Consider the following 19,188-nt stretch of genomic DNA (forward strand, 5'->3'; position numbering starts at 1 on the left):
ATGATAAGTATATCTCACATACTTATCATGTACTATTTTGCATCACACTTATTTTTTTTCCTTATTCATCTATTCTTCTATGAGATCCATGATAGTAGGGACTGTATTTTAGCTAAGTCTTGTATCTTTCCAAGTACCTAGACTATCGTTCAGCACATAGTAGGTACTCAATAAATCTTTATTGAATAAAGTTGACTTACTCAGCCTGCATCCTTAGGGACAGCCCTGCTGTCATTCTATACATATGCAACAATACCACCAAAACAAAATCATTTGTCTATAACTGATTACCATTCCATTTCCCTTTTAGTTGGAATGAGAATCTTTTCAAAAGAAACTATCTGCCTCCTTTTGGTCTTGAAATCTGTTTACATTCAGGTTTTTCTAAGGATCACACTTCTCCTGCTGAAGTCTCAATGACTTTACCATCCTTTGCAAGAATTAAAGGTTTCAACTCTCCTTCCTTGGAAGTGATCTCAGCATAAATCCTGACAATTAAACAATGGTCATACTGGAAGTACTCCATTAGATGGCGCCGAACAGCACCATTTCTTTGGTTGCTTTCCTGAAACCCAGAAGCCCAAAGCAGAAAATCTGGAGTGTAGCTTTAGCTTCTGGTATTGCCACTCCATTAACAAATGGACCACTTTCTTATGGCGCTGGGCTCAGGTGGAATATTAAATTTAATTGCTTCTAGGACTTTTCCCAGGTGGTCTGGAAGCACTGCTGATGCATCTTTCTAGGAGATTTCTTTGTATATACATGTGTGCGCAGAGCAAGCTGGGAGTGTTCAGAGAGCTTCCTTCACTACATCTTAGAGCTTATTAGATACTGTTTTTGGGAGACTATATAAGGAAATCCTGGCCTTGAGGTCATATGTATTAGATGGCTGTTTTTGCTCAATCTGTTTCCCAGATATATTTGCTAGTGATTTCTTAGAACAGATCAACAGAGTCAAAAGAAACAGAACTAAAGGGAACCTCACAAAATTGCCTGCATTCTATGACATTTTAATTTATTATATATTTATTCACTATACTATAAATAGAGTACCAGACCTGGAATCAGGAAGATTTGGGTTCAAATGCTGCCTCAGATATTTACTGATGGTGTGACTCTGGGTAAGATGATTAACCTCTCTGGGCCCCGTGATGAACTCTCAGGTTCCCTTTCTGCTCTAAATCTATGAATCTGTGATTTGGTCCAGCTCCCTGCCTTCAGACAGGGAAAATATGATTATTCCCATTTATTTATCGAGGGGCCAAGAAAAGCTATGGTAGCTTGTCCAAGGCAACACAGAGGAGTAGAAGGGGCCATGGACTCTGCCATTTACTCTCCATGTGGCCCTGGGCTATTTATACTTCTGGGCATTTGTTTCCTCATTTGTAAAATGAAGCAGTCAGAGCAGATGATGTCTACTGTGCTGGCATCCTAAGTCTTGGATACTGACACAGGATGTAGAAGTATACTAGACAGAAATTGTCCTTGCTCCATGATGCTACATGAAGCTTATTGGGCCATGCTACTAAACATTATCATTATCATAGACTCATATCACACAGTAAACATTTAATAAATGCTTGCTGACTGAAATCCGTCCATCCATCCATCCATCTCTCTCTCTATCTATCTATCATACTATATAGTTTGTAAAGGACTTAACATATATTATCTCGTTTGGACCCCAAAATAATCTGATAAGGTACTATTATCCCATTTTACAGATGAAGAAACAGACAATTAGAGTGGTTAAGCAGCATGCCCATGATCACATAGCTGGTAAGTGTCAGAGGCAATATAGGAAGCCAGATACTCTAACCACCATACCACCTTGCCCCTCGGGTGCTAAATATTTTGTATCAAGATTGTGTATTTGCCACGGGCCATCAGCCCCTATTCCAAACCCCTCCCTATTCTGTTTAGGCTTCCTGTCTATGCTGCTACTTGAAGAAATGCCTTCTATACATTTCTTTCCTGCTGTGAAAGGTAGTATTTTCTTCTATTTGTTGAGAAATGACCCTTTTTAGAGAGTTAGAGTCATTGTCTTCTGCTCTCTCTCCACCATGCCCATTGCCAGCCTTGACACAGAACACGCCCATCTTCCATCTCTAGTGAAAAGAACTTTCAACTCAGAGACATGAGACTTAGATTTGAACACTGCTGGTTCCTTTGCTAAGCAGGGGGATCACAGGCAAGTTACTTAAAAATCATCAAGTGTGAGTGTGCTCCTTTATAAAATAGGGATAATATTAATATTAATGGTCCCTCCCTTGAAAGGCTGCTGTGCAGAATGCCTTTGATCAGTCATAGGATTTTGCATCAGAAGGGACCTCGAGGATCAAGGCTGGCCTCCTCATTTGATAGGGGGGCAAACTGAAGTTTTGGTGACTTGCCCAAGGTCACAAAAGCAGCGCCAGACCTGAGATCTGAATCTAGGTTGTCTGCAGTGCCATTTAACTTGAATTATTCTTGTTAACTGTATCCTTCATGACTTTACAGATTTTGATTATTTCCAGACTTTGTCTAGCCAGACCTAAGAGTGGATCTATGGCTTGTTTTTTTTGGCCTAGCCTCTTCATGGATGTGTTGAGTTGTCCTCTTCTGGACCATCTCCTGCTGTATTATATCTTCTCTTAGATCAAGCATTCAGGGTTGCCCAGTCTCCATGTATGGATATAGATCATCACCTTGAGCAGAGACTGGAGACCAAAGAAATATAATACACTGCTTTTCTTCAACCCTAAGAGACTCCTTCAGTTCAGGGTAGGTTACAGAGGGGCAACACTCAAATTTAAATGCTTAAGCAGTATTTACGTCTCCCCAATCAGAAAAATGGGACCTCTAGGGGGCCAGTCTTAACTTGGGTGAGCAATTTTCAAAGGAAGGCTCTGTTTACACATACAAATGGAAAGCAAATATGGTTAGGTAAAGGGTTTTTCTTTGGTGGGGACAGAGTGAATTATCTGCATAAATTGTTCTATTTTCTGCTTCTGCTTGTGTGTGGACTCAGTTTTCTTTAATTCCTGAAGAAAAAGAAGAGGTGCTAAAAGAAGGAAATGTGAGTCAAAGCATCTTAATAAATGCTATTTACTAGAGCTCATCATCTTGGCAGAATTTTTGATCTATACTCTATACTGGTCAGACCACATTTGAAATACTGGGGTAATTTCTGGGCATCTCTTTTATGAAGTTAATGTAAAAACTTGGGCATATCCAGAAGAGGGTGAAAGAAACTGGGGATGATTAGCTTAGCAAAGACAAAACTTGGAGGAAGGGAAAGGGAGCCAGCAGCATGACTTTAGTCTTCAAATGTTTAAAGGGCTATCATGTAGAAGGGTTAGTTATTCTCAACTCATAAAAGCCAATCAATAAGCAATTATTAAGTTCCTACCTGTATCCATGCAAGATAAGAAATATACTCCAATAAGAAGAACTAGGACCAATGAATAGCATTCAAGAGGTAACTTTGAACTCAATAAAAGGGAAAACCTTTTATAAAGATTAGAATCCTCCATAGATAGAATAGGCCTCCTTTTGAAGGAATGAGTTCTCTGTCACTGGAAATATTTAGGAAGAAGCTGGACGAAATGTAGAGAATTTAGATTTTTATTCTGTCCTTAGTCACTGTGTGAGCATATGCAAGTGGCTTACCCTCTCTGAGCCTCACCATCCTCATCTATAAAATGGACACCTATCTTTCAGGGTCATTATGAGGGTCAAATGAAACACTATATGCAAAACATTCTACCAATGTGAAAGAGAACTATGTAAACATCAGCTTTTATTATAATTATTTATTGTTATTGCATTGTAGAAAGGACTCTGGTCTAGCTGAGAGAGGAGACAAGGGTGAACGACCTCTAAGGTTCTAAAACTCTAAGCTAGGTAGTGGCTGCTCAGGACCTGCCCCTGTGGGCCAGTGATTGGTTTTATGACAGGAAAGAACAACTCTGAGGAAATGGACTTCAAACAGAAGTGAATGAGCATCTAACTGTTCTTGCAGGAAGACAGTTTTGTGACATCATTTCCCTGAAGGCAAGGCTACTTACAGCTCTTGCTTCTGAGTAGCACTGATGACAAAGGAAAGACTGAATCAGGGAGAAAGGAGGTGAGAAAGAGTGTGAGCAAGGGTGCTTGTCTTAAAGCTTGTCTAGTGGTATTTCAAAAGAGGAAAATCTGAGGCCATCTTTGGTTTTTTTTTGGTTAATTTCTGTTCTAGTATTTTGATTGCCTTCCTTTAAACATTGACACTTCAGATGCTATTCTCTTGAGGTAAGAGTGTAAGGTTGTGGTTAGTCCGTATTTAAGAGAGATGGAGAGAACACAATGGACTCTACATCAGTGAGACACCCAGACCGTAGAGGAAGGCCTACTTATATAGATCAGAATGTTTATCCTTTCTAGCTGACACTGTCATGGATAGTTTCACTGTACAAGAGTCATATAGCATGTCCTAAAAATAGGTTGAGTTCCATTTAAGGACAAAACAACTATCTGTGTGATCTTGGGCAAGAAACTTCCCACCTCTAAGCTTCTGGGCCTCAGTTTCTTTCCCTGGAAAATAAGGCAGCTAAACTAAACAATTTCACAGCTCCTTTCCAGCGCTGATATTTCACGAGCTGGCTGAGAGAGCTTCGGTTACACTTCTGTTGTGAAGGATAGCACGTTGTTTGTTGTTGACTTCAAGAACCTAAGCCTTGAGCACAATCTTTCAAGGTCTAGATGAAATCTCACCTTCTCCCTGAAGTGTTCTCTAACCCAGTCCACAGAGCTCACTTCCTTCTCTGAACAGACTGGATATGAGCCAAAAGGGAGCGTTAGCAGCTAAAAGGGCTACTGGCTTCAGAGGTCATATTATTAGAGCACAGCTTCATGGGACACCTACAGTATTGCCACAGCCAGATCATGGGAAGTAGGAGTCCCAGTATTAATTGGGTCTGTTCAGAAAAAAAATCTGGTATATCATGTTCAGTTTGTGGAACCATATTTTAAGAGCAGTAACACATCGAGTGCATCCAGAGATCTTGAAATCACATCTTAGGAAAAACAGAAAAGGAATTAGAGATGTCTATTTTGGAGAAGAGAAGGCTAAGCTGTCTTCAACTACTTGAAGGGCTATCATCATTATAGCTGACACGTATAGCATTTTGTGGTTTGCAAAACAATATGCTTATATTATCTTAGGTAGCTAGGTAGCATAGTGGGGAAAGCCTAAGATTTGGGAGCCAGGAAGACCTGAATTCTAATCCTGCCTCAGACACTTACTGTGTGACCCTAGAAAAGTCACTTAGCCTCTCTGTGCCTCGGTTTCCTCTAATAATAGCACCTACCTAACAGGGTTGTTGTGAGAGTCAAATGATGCAGTATTTGTAAAGCACTTTGCAAGCCTTAAAATGTTATATAAATACTAGCTATCAACATCACCAAGTGCCTGGACCTGGAGTCAGGAAGACTTGAGTTCAAATCTAGCCTCAGACATTTACTAATTGTGTAAATCTGTGTGACCTCAGGGAAGTCACTTAACACTCTTTGCCTCAGTTTCTCAATTGTAAAATGAACTGGAAAACTACAAAGGGGGTCACAGAGTCAGACACAACAGAAGCAGCTGAAGAGCAAAAATGCACATCACCATCATTGCTCTGTGTTATCCAAGGGAATGGGACTTGGATCAGCTGGTGAATGCTGTAGGCAGGCAGATGCCAGGTCAATATGTGGAAGAACTAATTACCAGAGTTGTTTAATAGGTGGCTGGTGACCCTCATGAGGTAGTGAACCCTCTGTTTCTGAAAACATTTGTGCAAAGGCTGGATAATGACTCCTCAGAAATATCACAGGAGACTCTCACTGAGTTGTATTAGATGCCTCGATGCTCTGAGGCCAGCTCCAGGATTCCTTGATTCTGACACATCCTCCTAATAGTATTTATTGTCAGTACCGTTCATTGGTCACTTTACTCTCATATACCATTAGTTATATTTTCACGTGTACTTGTCTTATTTCTGCAACTAGATCATCAGCTTTGAGTGCAGGAATCGTGTCTCATCCTTCTTTGTATTCTCTCACAAGGGTCTAGTACCATGGCTTGCACTAGGAGATAATCTAGGAGTTAATTCTTATCACCATTAGATCATAGATTGAGAGTTAAAACAGAGCTTGGACAGCATCTAGTCCAACATTCTCATCTCACAGATGAGAAACTTTGACCCAGGGGAGTTAAATGACTTGGCTGATTACCGATGTTAGAATGTGCAAGCATTGGTGGAGGCGGGGATAGGAGAGACAGTGTATCCATGGTCACTGTCTGAAGGGCTGCCATGAAAAAGAAAGATTTAAAGATGATGATCATGCCCATCACCTCCCATGACCCAACAATTCTTTGACCAGTCAGAGTTTAAGGATTTTTTTTTAAGTTTGGCTTCCTTGAAGGAATGGAATGTATGCCAAGGTCATGCCTTAAGGGGTTCCTTGAATAAAGGTATTGCTATTAGAGAATGCTTTGGCTTATGCCAAAGAACATTGAACCATTACTCAGTGCCAGGACAAGGTTAGGCTTTCTTAAAATAACACTCTTTCAAGAAAATATTGTGGTAGGAAAAAGTATTGTTTTTCCCTAAGAGCATCTCATGTGGTTTTTAGAAATAATCATTGTCAAGGGAAATCTGGTGTTTCTCTGAATTTTATTTATGAAATGTGGGCATTCCTTTGATATTACTATCTTTTATGTTTGAAAATGACACCAAGCTGGTGGGGGTGGGGGAGAAGAGTGTTTTTCATAGATGCAGAACTAGAGAGAACAGTCAACCCACGAAATCTCGAGTTAGAAAGGAATGATGAGGCTCTCTAGTCCCAAAAGCACCCCAACAGTATTCTCCTCTACCACAGAGCTCTCAGGTGCCTGGCCAGAAACTCTCACACTTCAGAGTGTAGTCCTCCTGAACCAGGTTAAAACAAAATAAATAAAAATACAGCAGAATATAAATAATGTTAATATGTAGTTTTCTAAGTCAATATGCACCAACAGGGATCCTTATGTAGACATAGTGGCCTAGTTCCTATTTGAGTTTGACAACATCCTCAACAAGGGGTCCTCCAGGCTCCAATTGAGGACCTTCATTAATGAAGAAACCTCCTGAAGCAACTCATCCTACCTCTCGGTAGTTTTAACTAGTTAAGGATTTTTTCTACATTGAGTTGAAATTTGCCTCTCTACATCTTACAACTGAACAAATGTTTATTAAGTCCAACACCCTTAATACCATCTAAGTCATAGCACTTAATACTGTATAAGTGGGCAGCTGGGCAGCATAATGGATAAAGCACAGGGCCTGGAATCAAAAAGAACTGAATTCAAATCCAGCCTCAGACACTTACTAGCTGCATGACCCTGGGCAAGTCACTTAACCCTGGTTGCTTCAGTTTCCTCATCTGTAAAATGGGCTGGAGAAGAAAATGGCAAACCACTTCAGTATCTTTCTTAAGAAAAGCCCCCCAAAATGGGGTCACAAAGGGTCAGACACAACTGAAGTGACTGAACAACAATACACATAAGCATGGTACAGTGGGAAGAGAGCTGGCCGTGCACTTAGGAAAAACTAGGCCCAAGTCCTGCCATTGACACGTCATATTGAGGGACTCTGGGCAAGTCACTGAATATTTTAATGCTCCAGGTAATTCTTGAAGACTCTAAGTTTCAGGGAAGATGCTGATCTATATTAGCAGAGGGAATTTCTTTATTTGGGAATTCCCTATGCCAATGAAAGCCCAGGTCAGGTCTTAATCCTTATGTCTAAGACATGTGCTAAGTATCGAGAATACCAAGACAAAAACGATAGCGCCTTCTCTCCCTTCCCAATTTATATTTTACTACACAGATAACTTGTACACAAATAAGTAAACGTAAGGTAGTTTAAACAGAGTGAACACTATGACCGAGGGCATCAGAAAAAGGTTTAGGGAGGAAACAGTACTCAAAGTCCATCCTTAAAGACAGCTTTCATGTTGCTTTTTAAATCTTGCCTTTTGAAAACTAAAAAGCCCTAGTTCCTTCCATTGAACTCATACGGTATTATTTCTAGTGCCCTCATCATCCTGGCTGCCCTGCCCTCATTTGCTAATGCTCTTCCTAAAACATGTCACACAGAACTAAGTATCTCTTAGAATTCTTTTTTTGGGGGGAGGAGGGCGCTAAGTGAGAAACTCTCCAAATAAATCTTAATACCACACTTGGGAAAATGTTAGAAGTTAAAGGTAAGCATTTATATTTACCGAATTGATTCAAATATAAGCCACATTCCCAAATGAGATCTCTTGAAAGGAAAAAAATGACAACTAGGTCTATGCTAAAAAAAAAAAAAAACACTGTTTATAAGCTCTTCTTGGGGTTTATACCAGCTAGATTTAGGAAATAGTGCAATCTATATTTGTGCTAATCTGGTATAAAAATGCTGTTTAGTGCCTAGTCTCCCACCAGGAATACCTGGTTTCTTGGTGACATAGCATTTTAGGAAGCATCTTATTCATTACGAAGGAAATGTAAGTAGAAAAACAGCCCTTAGCCTCAAGTAACTGGCTGTTCAAGGTTGTTGTGTGTCTTTTAAATTCAATATCCTATTTTCTCTGATTTCCAACTCATATTTTTGTAAATGTCCTTCAATAAATCCTGATTTTGCGTGTTGTCTGTATGCTCCTCTGCTCTTCCCCTCCAACTGCCCACCTACTCCAACAGGGGTACCATTAAGACAGTTCCATTAAAGGCAGCTAGGGTTAGAGTTAGTGGATAGCATGCTGAATCTGCAGTCAGGAAGACTTGATTTCAAATATGGCCTCATAAACTGATTAGATGTGTGAACCTGGGCAAGTCACTTAATCTCTGCCTCTGTTTCCACATCTGTAAAATGGAGATAAAAATAGGACCTACTTCCTAGGGTTGTTGTAAGGATAAAATAATACTCGTAAAGCTCTTTGCAAACCTCAAAGCATGATACAAATGTGAATTATTATAATTATACCTATTGTTTGGTGACAATACTTAATGCCTTGAAGGCAGCGTGGTGGCAAAGTGGATAGAATGCCTGGCCTGGAGTTAGGAAGACTTACCTTTGTGAGTTCAAATCCTACCTCAGACACTTAGTAGTTGTGTGACCCTAGGCAAATCACTTAAGCCTCTTTGCCTCAGTTCCTCATCTGTGAAATGAGCTATTCCAATATTGTTTTAGGAATGACTTTGAGACAGTAAGTTATTTTGTCTATTATAAAAATCTAAACTAACTGTACAGGACATATGAAGAAAGATGCTATTTGTATCCAGAGAAAGAACTGATAAATAGATGTATAGAATAATTTTACACACACACACACACACACACACACACACACACACACACACACATATATATGTGGTGATGTTGATAGCTAGTATTTATATAACATTTTAAGGCTTGCAAAGTGCTTTACAAATACTGCATCATTTGACTCTCACAACAACCCTGTGAGGTAGGAGCTATTATTAGAGGAAACCGAGGCACAGAGAGGCTAAGTGACTTTTCTAGGGTCACACAGTAATAATACTTATCTGGTTTCACAGATAAGTATTTAGAGGTACTTTATGTTAATTTTTTTACCTCATATATGTGTGTGTGTGTGTGTGTACGTGTATGGATATATTGCAGTGGTGGGATTCAGCCTGTTTGGAGCAGTTCAGCAGAATCGATACCTAAGTTTAGGTTGAGTTTGGTAAACCGGTTGTTAGCAGGGGCAGGGCCTGGGCCTGCCACGTCAGCAGTGGTGGTGGCAGCTTGATTCCGTGGAGAACCAGTTGTTAATTTATTTGAATCCCACCACTGGATATATGTATATATTTGTATGTGTATATACAATATGTATATATGGTAGCCATTTCTAGGGAGGGGAGAGAAGAAAGCAAATAAAAAAAAAAGTAAAATATTTACATAATAATTTTATTGGATGTTTAAAAGGAATAGCAAGTTGTGCATGGTAGATTTGTGGTTTCATGTACAAGCATCTTTTTATTGTACTATGTTATGGAAAAGCTTGTTTTATTCCATAAATTAAAAATAAAATTTAAAAAAAGATATAAGCTACAGAAGGAAAAGGCAAACCACTTCATTATTTTTTGCCAAGAAAACCCCAAACAGAGTCACAGAGTGCTGGATACTACAGAAGGGACCAAACAACCACAACAACAATGCTTAAGGCCTCAGGAGTTGGATCGTCAACATTGGTTCTGTGGTTGTCGAGAGTGGGAGAAGAGACATCTTCAGGGCCTTCACTTGATTAGTTTTCTTTTACCAGACAGCTTCCCTCTCTTTCTGAGGTCTAGGTTCATAGTCTTCTTGACCAAAGACCAGATGCTAGCCTACTTTCCAACTTTGCCCTTCTCCTCCCCATCTGAAACATGTCTAGATCCTAGCAATGTTAGAAAGGGCTTGCTGGTGGACCTTGTGACAGGAAATGCTTTATTTCTCCATAGAAGCCTTGAATTCTTCCTCAGGAGTCGAGAGTCATGAAGGGAGCATCTGTATCTGGCCTAACAGCCTGCACCGATAGCCTAATGTTGTGCTTCTGCTCTAAATGAGAACAACATCATCTTTCCTGGCTAATAAAGATGGTGTGAAGATTATTCAAATGAGAAATATGTGTTAAGAGCATTGAATCCCTAAGAGATACATACTAGGTTGAAAAAAAAATCATGGATCACAACCAACAAGCACTTACTGAGCTCCTACTTTACAAAAAGGTATGATGCTAGGTGATAGGACTGTGAAAGGGTGGAAAGATAGGATCCTTGACCTTGAGGGGCTTAAAATCTAGTTGAGAAGCAAGACAAATAAAGTATTATCATTATGCTAATGATGTTATCTGAACACACTGTAACTATACAGTATTTAAAGATTTATCTTTCAATCGATTAACATAATGTCTTCAGTTAATAGCACTTTAAGATCAAAGGATGTTCTGATTTTCTGAATTGATACACATGAAGAATTGATGGTCTTCTATCTGGATGCAGGAATAATTCCCACTGATTCAAGATGTCCCATTAGCTATTTACCTCTTTCGTGCCTCTTTCTCCTTAACTGTGATATTCTTATCTGATTGCCTATTTTGATTTAAAATGTTACATTATGACTATAAGCAGTTTGCAGGTATGAGATGAAAAATGAAGCCACCTGATTCTGGTTTTTACTTGCTTGGCAAGCATCCGATTTGAAGAGGCTGGATGTGGAGGAGGTGATGAGGAATGGCTGGGTGGAGCTGAAGTTGCCAAGCTATATTTCTGGATTCTCTCCATGGATTCAGCAATTACCAGGCTCTGAGGGAAGTTGTTTTCTGCTTGTCACTGGTGAACTGGGCATTCCCACACCTTCAAAGTTTCCTGGATAGTTTTAGGATTCTGGGAGATAGTTTTCATTTCCACAGAGGAACTACACACACGTGTGTGTGTGCGTGCATGTGTGTGTGTATGTATGCATATATATCTATGTGTGTGTGTATATATATATATATGTGTGTATGTATATATATATATATATATACATATATATACATACACACATATATATATTTCCCTATCTGGTTTCACAGATAAGTATTTAGAGGTACTTTATGTTAATTTTTTTACCTCATTTAATATATTTTTGATTAAGTCTGACTCTGTTTTGAAAGCAAGCCAAAGTTTAATTGGCTTTGATTGATTCTCTGCAGGATGAAACAAAAGGTTTGATAGGAAGAAGGAGAAGATCTTATTCATGAACTTCTGTAATGATCAATGGCACCAGCATCAGAAATATTCTGAAGTGACATTTATGCTGCCCTGGTGATTATGTAAATCAAATAGAACTTTCCAAGTTAGTGTACCTTGAAGATAGAACCACCCCCAAATGGCCTTCAACCTAGAAAAATTATCATGTGGGAGATGAGTTTCAGAGCTCCAAGATCATTTACCACTTCTGTGTGGCTTTGAGTGAGTTGTTTAATCTCCTTCAGCCTCAGTCTCCTTGTGTATAAATCAAGGGGGTTGCACCATATGACCTCCAAGATCACTTCCAACTCTAGATTGGTCATTCTATAAAGCTAACAAAACTGAACCTAGTAGCACATTTAATAAATGTTTGTTAAATGAACAATTCATTGACTTCAAATGAAAACTCATTTACCTCAAACCAAGTGCCATATATAATATTTTCATATATCATTGTCATATGTGGTGTCTAAAACCATATCCGAAGCCTCAGGCTTTATTTACTGTGTTAAGATGGCACCATTTCATTTTTGGCTCCTTTCTTTCTAACCTCCAGTCCCTGCTCTGCCTCTATGCCAGGAATTAGGATTCTGAAAGACATCAAAGAAAGATTCCCTAATGCTGACCCAATTGAAAACAGTTGATCTAGGTCAAAATGAAGAACCATAAGAATTTGTCACCAATCACTTGTTCACTGACCCATTTGTCTTTTCCCCAGGTAATTACCATGAGCCAGGCCCTTCCATTTTAAAAGATCAAGAGGGAGAAAAATAAAAGGGGTAATAAGGCATGGAGATCATAGGACCATAGGTCCACAAACTTAGATTTGGAAGGAACCTTAGGAGTTAGGTAGTCCAACACTTTCACTTTACATACAGAAGACAAAACCGAGGCCAGAGAGGTTATGTAACTTGCCCAAAGTCATGATAAAAATAAATATCAGTCCCAGGACTGAAACCCAGGTCTCTTGTCTCCTAATCCAGCACATTTTCCACAGCATCAATCAATCAAACAAAAACCCCATTAATTGAATGGCTACAGTGTGTCAAGAAGTATGCTAAATGCTTACGATAAAAGATATCAGTGAAAGGGACCCTTCCCTCAAGGTGCTTTACACCATATTTGCCTTTAAACATCACATTATGAATAGAGTTGGGGCTGCCTTTGGAAGGCAACTGGGTACTCTTCTGTTACCCACAGTGGTCTGTGGGTAACCTGCATTTTTTAAATGGTGAAAATATGTTTAGTCTGGGAGCATTACTGCTCTGCTGCCCTGGAAATTCTCTCTAGTGACGTGGCCTTGTGGGAATTTGCATGGCCTGCCTTGTTAGAGATAGCTCCATCAGACTTACGAAATGCAACTTCCTTCACTTATGACACTAGTACATTCATGGAGTTATTTCAAAGCAACTCTATTAGAAGCTATCGGAGGCTTAGATGATATAGCATTTACATTTAAGGGAGCAAAGTAAAGCCAACACTGGGTTTACCTGGATTACTCTATGGATTCTTCTGCTATGGGGTTATTGCTTTCCCCTATTTTGACTTCATCCTATCCCAAAGGGATGGATAGTGGGACTTTGTGAGGCTCTTCATTGTCAATGATACTTAACTTCTCATCATGAGTCAGGAGCAATCTGACTGCAGAGATATCACTTCAGGGGCCACATGGAGGGGTTTAAGAGGGTAGGACAGGGAATGAATGTTTTCCCTTTGATCTTATACATATTCAATAGCACTTCCTCAGAGGTGATTAGACTAATCAGGAAGATGCAGCTGTCTGCTGGAGCTCTCATCTATGAGAATTGGCTGAGCTCAAGAGGAGCAGCAAGGCTGGACTGAATTCACCTAGCAAAGTTACTGTCTATGAGAAACAGTTCAGCAAAACCTTGGGTTCTATCTAGCTAAGGAGAAACAGCTAGCATGGAGCTAAGAGTATAATCTCTAATACTGTAAAGAGGATTAGGGCAGAAGGATTAGGCCTTGTTAAGAGGATGGAGCTAGAAGTTATAATTCTTTTGACAGGTTCTCACCTGGGCCTTTGCTGAAATGAAGCCTAAAGACCAACTAGAATAGATAAATACTTAGCTTTCCCTTGTAGTTCTGCTGGAAGTACATTGATATGTGATTAGGACAAATAAAGGCACAGGGCCTATACACAAAACAAGCCCAGCTCTGGAGCTAGGGTGTTTGTGTGTGGGATGGGGGAAGGCTGGGGAGGTTGGGGTAAAGATAAGTGCTTGCTAGGAAAAACCAAATTTCAATGGGTCAATTGTGACTTTAAATATCAGATTTACATCTGCTAGTTAGGAGGGCTATGGTTTCCTATAAAAATTTCCAATAGGCTTCAGATGTACTATAGAGACTAAAACTAATCTTCCCAAACAGCTCTGAAAACTTTTTGGAAATGGGCAACAAAATCTGAAATGCTATTTAACTCCTAGTCTCTCTGTGTAACATTTAAATCAAAGAGTACTTTGAGCTATGTTGGGAGTAGAACCATTGCATTTATCCATTTAAGGAAAATCACTCTTCTTTAAAGGGAATTACTGTGCCTTTGAATTGACAAATTCATGAATAACGGCTTTGAAGAATAATCAACCAAGCCTCATGATTAAAAGAATGTCAGGATGACAGTTGCTTATTTCCCAGGAAAGGTCTAGAAACTAAGGAGTTCATATCTAGATTTTCTTTTCTTTTCCAGTCATTGATCTTCAAAGAACACCAAACCTCTCTGGTTAAAGGGAGGGGAGAACTTCAGACAGAATCCTCTCACCTCCCGTTCAATATAAACGAATGAATGGCACCTTCCCAGACATATTAAAAGCAAATTGTCACTTGCTGTCAGGGTTTTATTTAGTCACCCTTTTCTGCTTCTTCCCCCTCCTATTATAGAACCTGGAGCTTTTATTTATCCAGGGAGAAAAATGGAAGCAAACTTTCTGTCCATGGACTCATTATAAACCTCCTAAGAACTGGTTTGCTCCAGTACCTCCGTCTTGAAAGGTTCAAGGACCAGAGTGCTGGGCCTGGAGTCAGGAAGGCCTGAGTTTACATCTGGCCTCAGACACTTTCTACTTGGGTGACCCAGGGAAAGTCCTTTAACCACTGGGCCTCAATTTCCTCATCTGTAAAACAGGGAGAAGAATAACCCTTAACTTCCAGGGTTGTTGTGAGGATTAAATGAGATAGTATGTGTAAGGCACTTTGCAAACCTTATAGCCCCATATAAATTATTATACTATATTATACTGTATATAAAGGGACTCACTTCCTACCCCAAAGAATAAGAAGGAAAGAGTCTTTCTTTGCTCTCTCAGCGGTCGTCTCTTCACAAAACCACACCAAGTGAATCAGAGACATAAAAGTCATTTCCAGCCACACATGCTGGTCCTGCCTGGACGCAAATTGGATTTTATTTTGTCCTTCCAGCCTTGGGGAACCCACAATGGATGACATTTACAGCCTGTTTATTTTCCATGCCAGATTTCCGCGGTAGCATTAAAAACCATACTGGGAGAGGCCCTTCCATGCTCACAAATAGCAAAAGAGAGAGTAGAGGAAACTGAAAACCTCTTAATAGAAGTTTAATAGTTAGAAGTGTGATCAATATTCTGATAATTTCATTTGGTGATGGCCTGGCAGTTACAAGGATAAAAGATTCATGAATTTAGCGCTTGATGGGACTTCTGAGGGCAGCTAGTCCAAATCCCCCTCATTTTGCAGGTGAGGGAATTGAGGCCCAGAGAAGGGAAGAGATTTTTTTCCAAGATTAGATAGTGGCAGAGTAGGAATCTAGGCTCTGTGACTCTGAATTCAGCAATCTTTCCATTATACCACAAGGGAGTCAGCAAATCAGTTAGGAAATCCTTCAAGAAAAAATGAGTTATCATTGCAGAGAATCAATGGCTGAGATAGTGCCTGGGCTTTGTTTTCTATGATAACAATAGTAGCTCGGTTAGATAGCCCTGGATTGTTGATAAACAATCCCTTTCTCCCTGCCATCCACAGGGCTTTGCACAGCTTGACGCGCGTGTCTATAGTATCCACTCACTGAATGCTTGTTGTATAGTTTCCAGAGCAAGCTTCACTGAACAAGAATGTGCAGATAATCAGAAAACAGCAGTGGGAAGGGAACAGAGGAAAATGTTTCATTCCACATACTGAAGGGTAAGAAACTATTGATAAACAGGTAGCGTCTAAATGGAATATTCTACTTCCAACCATTTGATACACTTAATGTAAAGCAAGTATTTATGTGCTTAACAGGGAATTTTAAAACAAAATGAAATCAATTACAGCATTCCAATAAAAGGGATCATAGATAAATATGGATACAGAAACAGAGTTGGAATGGATCTTAGAAATAATTGGGTCCAACCCTCTCATTCTCTTGATGCAGAAATGGATGCCTAGAGGTTATATAACTTACCTATGGCAGAGGTTCCTAACCTGAGGCCTATGAATTTGTTCTTAATGTGAATTTACTCTTTAAAATGTTCGTACAACATTATTTCAATATAATTGGTTTCCTTTGTAATTTTATGTTTTTTTTTATTTTAAGCTTTTAAAAATATTATTCTGAGGAGTCCACAGACTTCACCAGACTGTCCAAGAGGTTCAGGATACACAAAAGTTATGAACCCTTGCCCTATAGTCAAGTTTTCCTCTTATTTGGCATTTAAAAATCTTTCACAACCTGGCGACAATCTAACTTCCAGACTTATTATACATTATTCTCCTGCATGCATTCTAAGGTCCAGCCAAGCTAGTACTTTCCTCATCTACTTCCTCAACCACTTTGTCTGAAAAAATCATAAATACCATTCATTTGCATATGCTTTTATAGGGTGTTAAGAAAAGCTTAAAACTGCTCTAAGACTTCTGGAATATGATAATGCTTATAAAACCCTTGGTACAGTATCTAGTATAGAGTAGGTGCTATTTAAATGCTTATTCCCTCCCTCCTTCACTTCCCCTGCTAGAAGGCAGGATCCTTGAGGTCAGGGACTGATTCATTTTTGTATTGATGTCCCCAGGATCTAGGCAGTGTCCGATAGAAGTGGCCCTTAATAAATGATTCTGATTGGTTGGCTCTCCAAAATCATGCAGGATTCAAACCCATATCCTTTGACCTTATAATTCCTGATCCAACACTCTTTCTTCTAAATCTTTAGGTATTTTAGCCACAATGGAAATAATCCAGTGGTGCCATCCCTTCAGATTTTGGCATTTTTTTAGAGGACACACTCTTACTTTACTTTAGAAGACTCAAAAGCAGTGATTTCTGAACACACAAAAAAGGTTGACTCCACCAGCCTCTTTGTGGAAGAAGTTTGTTGTTGAGTCGTTTCAGTTGCGTCTGACTATTCTTGACCCCATTTGGGGTTTTTCTGGCAAAGATACTGGAGTGGTTTGCTGTTTCCTTCTCCAGCCTATTTTACAGATGAGGAAACTGAGGCAAACACAGCTAAGTGACTTGAAGAGGGTCACACAGCTAATAAGTGTCCGAGGTTGGATTTGAACTCAGGAAGATGAGTATTCCTGATTTCAAGCCCCGTTCTCTATCTTCTGTGCCATCTAGCTGTCCTATGGAAGAAGGCACTTCCTACATATGAATATCTTCTGCTCAGTTATGGAACCGCTGAGACACCAGGAAAAATAGAAGCCAGGCTCTTGATCCCAATCCAAAGTCCTAATTAAAGGTTTTTGTCACATCTCATGAGCGCACATGTTAAGTCTGGATGATAGTTGGTGTGGCATCTGTATATTAAGAGAGCTGGACTTGGTTGGAGTTGGAAAAGATGGGAGTGGAAATCCTACCACTGATATTTATTCATCTGGGCAAGTGACAGAACCTCTCTGAGAACTCAAGTTTCCTCATCTGTAAAGAGAGGAATAAATAATAACCTTGTAGTACTTACTGCACAGGGCTGCTGTGTGTATCAGATGAGATAATCTCTGTAAAAACCTTTTTTTTTTTTGCAGAACTTACGGTACTATATAAATGTCAGTTATTATTATTAAAAACGGCGATGGTGGCTACCGCACCCCTGGCTGAGATGCAGCCGAGAAAGCCAAGACAGCCTTTCACTTCTAATTGGTTAAATATTTTTCTACTGCAAAAGTGAAATGTCTGGAAATAGTGTAGAAAAACAACTTTATATTTCCATAACAGCTGGTTTCACAGAATTTTGTCTTAATTTCCTCTCTGACTCACATCACCTGGCCCACACCAAGATGTGTTATCTTTCCCTAGTTTCTATTTCAGGTCCCTGCCAACACCTGGGAAAGTTAAACGTGATGAAGTTTTAACCATTCAACTTTCCTCTTTTTCTGATAATGGATCACCTCCTGCCTCAGACAAACAAACAAACAAGCAAAGAACATGAAAGCAGAAATGAGCTGGTTCTATCTTTTCACAGTAAAACCTGTCTGGAGGCAGGGGCCTTGTTTTGTCTACTGCTGCGTCTTTTTTTTTTAAAGTTCTCTGGTGACAAATTTTTTTGCTGTATTTATGTGACCAAAATAAGACGTGAAAACTTTTGATGCCTTAGCTTCATGTTCCTGAACCCTCTTCGTGTGTTGTCAGCAATTCCCTGAAAGAAACTTAGTAGCAGGGATCTTGGATGCAATATTGATCCGACTTTGATTCCAGCTTAATCACCACTGGGACTTGTTTGCATCTCCCATAGACACAGGCTGCAACACTCTGGAGCTGGCTCCCTTTCACCAAGTCACCAACATAAGAAAAACCACAAATACTTTAAAAAACAAACAGATTAATATTCTACTTTTTAAAAACAGCTCAAACTTGTTTAAAATACTATTTTTTCAGTAGGGAAAGAACTATCTATTAGAAACTTGGATGTGAGGATTTTAATAAAAACATCTACCTTTCTATTTAAAACACTTTAAATATGTACATAGATAACATGTTCACAGGAGGACCTGAGTATAAATCCAGTCTCAAGTCATTTGCTGGTTGTGCAACTTTGGTCACTTAACATCTGTCTCATTTTCCTTAACTGTAAAATGGGAGATAATAATAGCAATTACCTCCCAGAGTTGTTGAGAGGATCAACATATATACATACATACATACACACACATACATGCATACATATGTAATACATATAATATATATACTATATAACACACATAATATATAACACTATATATAATATATATATAACACACACATATAACACACACATATATATGTGTGTGTGTGTGTATATATACATACGTAAAGCATTTAGCATAGTGTCTGGCACATAGCAGGTAACTAATAAATGCTCATTCATTTCTTCTTCTCTCTCTCTCCATATATATATGTGTGTGTGTATGTATATACATATCATCTATATCTATATGTCATATCTATATATACTAGCTATGTGAACCTGGGCAAACCACTTAATCTC

At 39.2% G+C, this 19,188-nt stretch overlaps 1 protein-coding gene across 2 annotated transcripts in view; it reads right to left on the reverse strand.

Annotated features, from left to right (window-relative positions):
* OTUD7A (OTU deubiquitinase 7A) overlaps window positions 1-19,188 on the reverse strand; it is a 453,848-nt gene that overhangs the window by 24,936 nt on the left and 409,724 nt on the right. The window lies entirely within an intron of this gene.

This window comes from Trichosurus vulpecula, chromosome 8, assembly GCF_011100635.1.
Source record: "Trichosurus vulpecula isolate mTriVul1 chromosome 8, mTriVul1.pri, whole genome shotgun sequence".
Classification (NCBI taxonomy): domain Eukaryota; kingdom Metazoa; phylum Chordata; class Mammalia; order Diprotodontia; family Phalangeridae; genus Trichosurus; species Trichosurus vulpecula.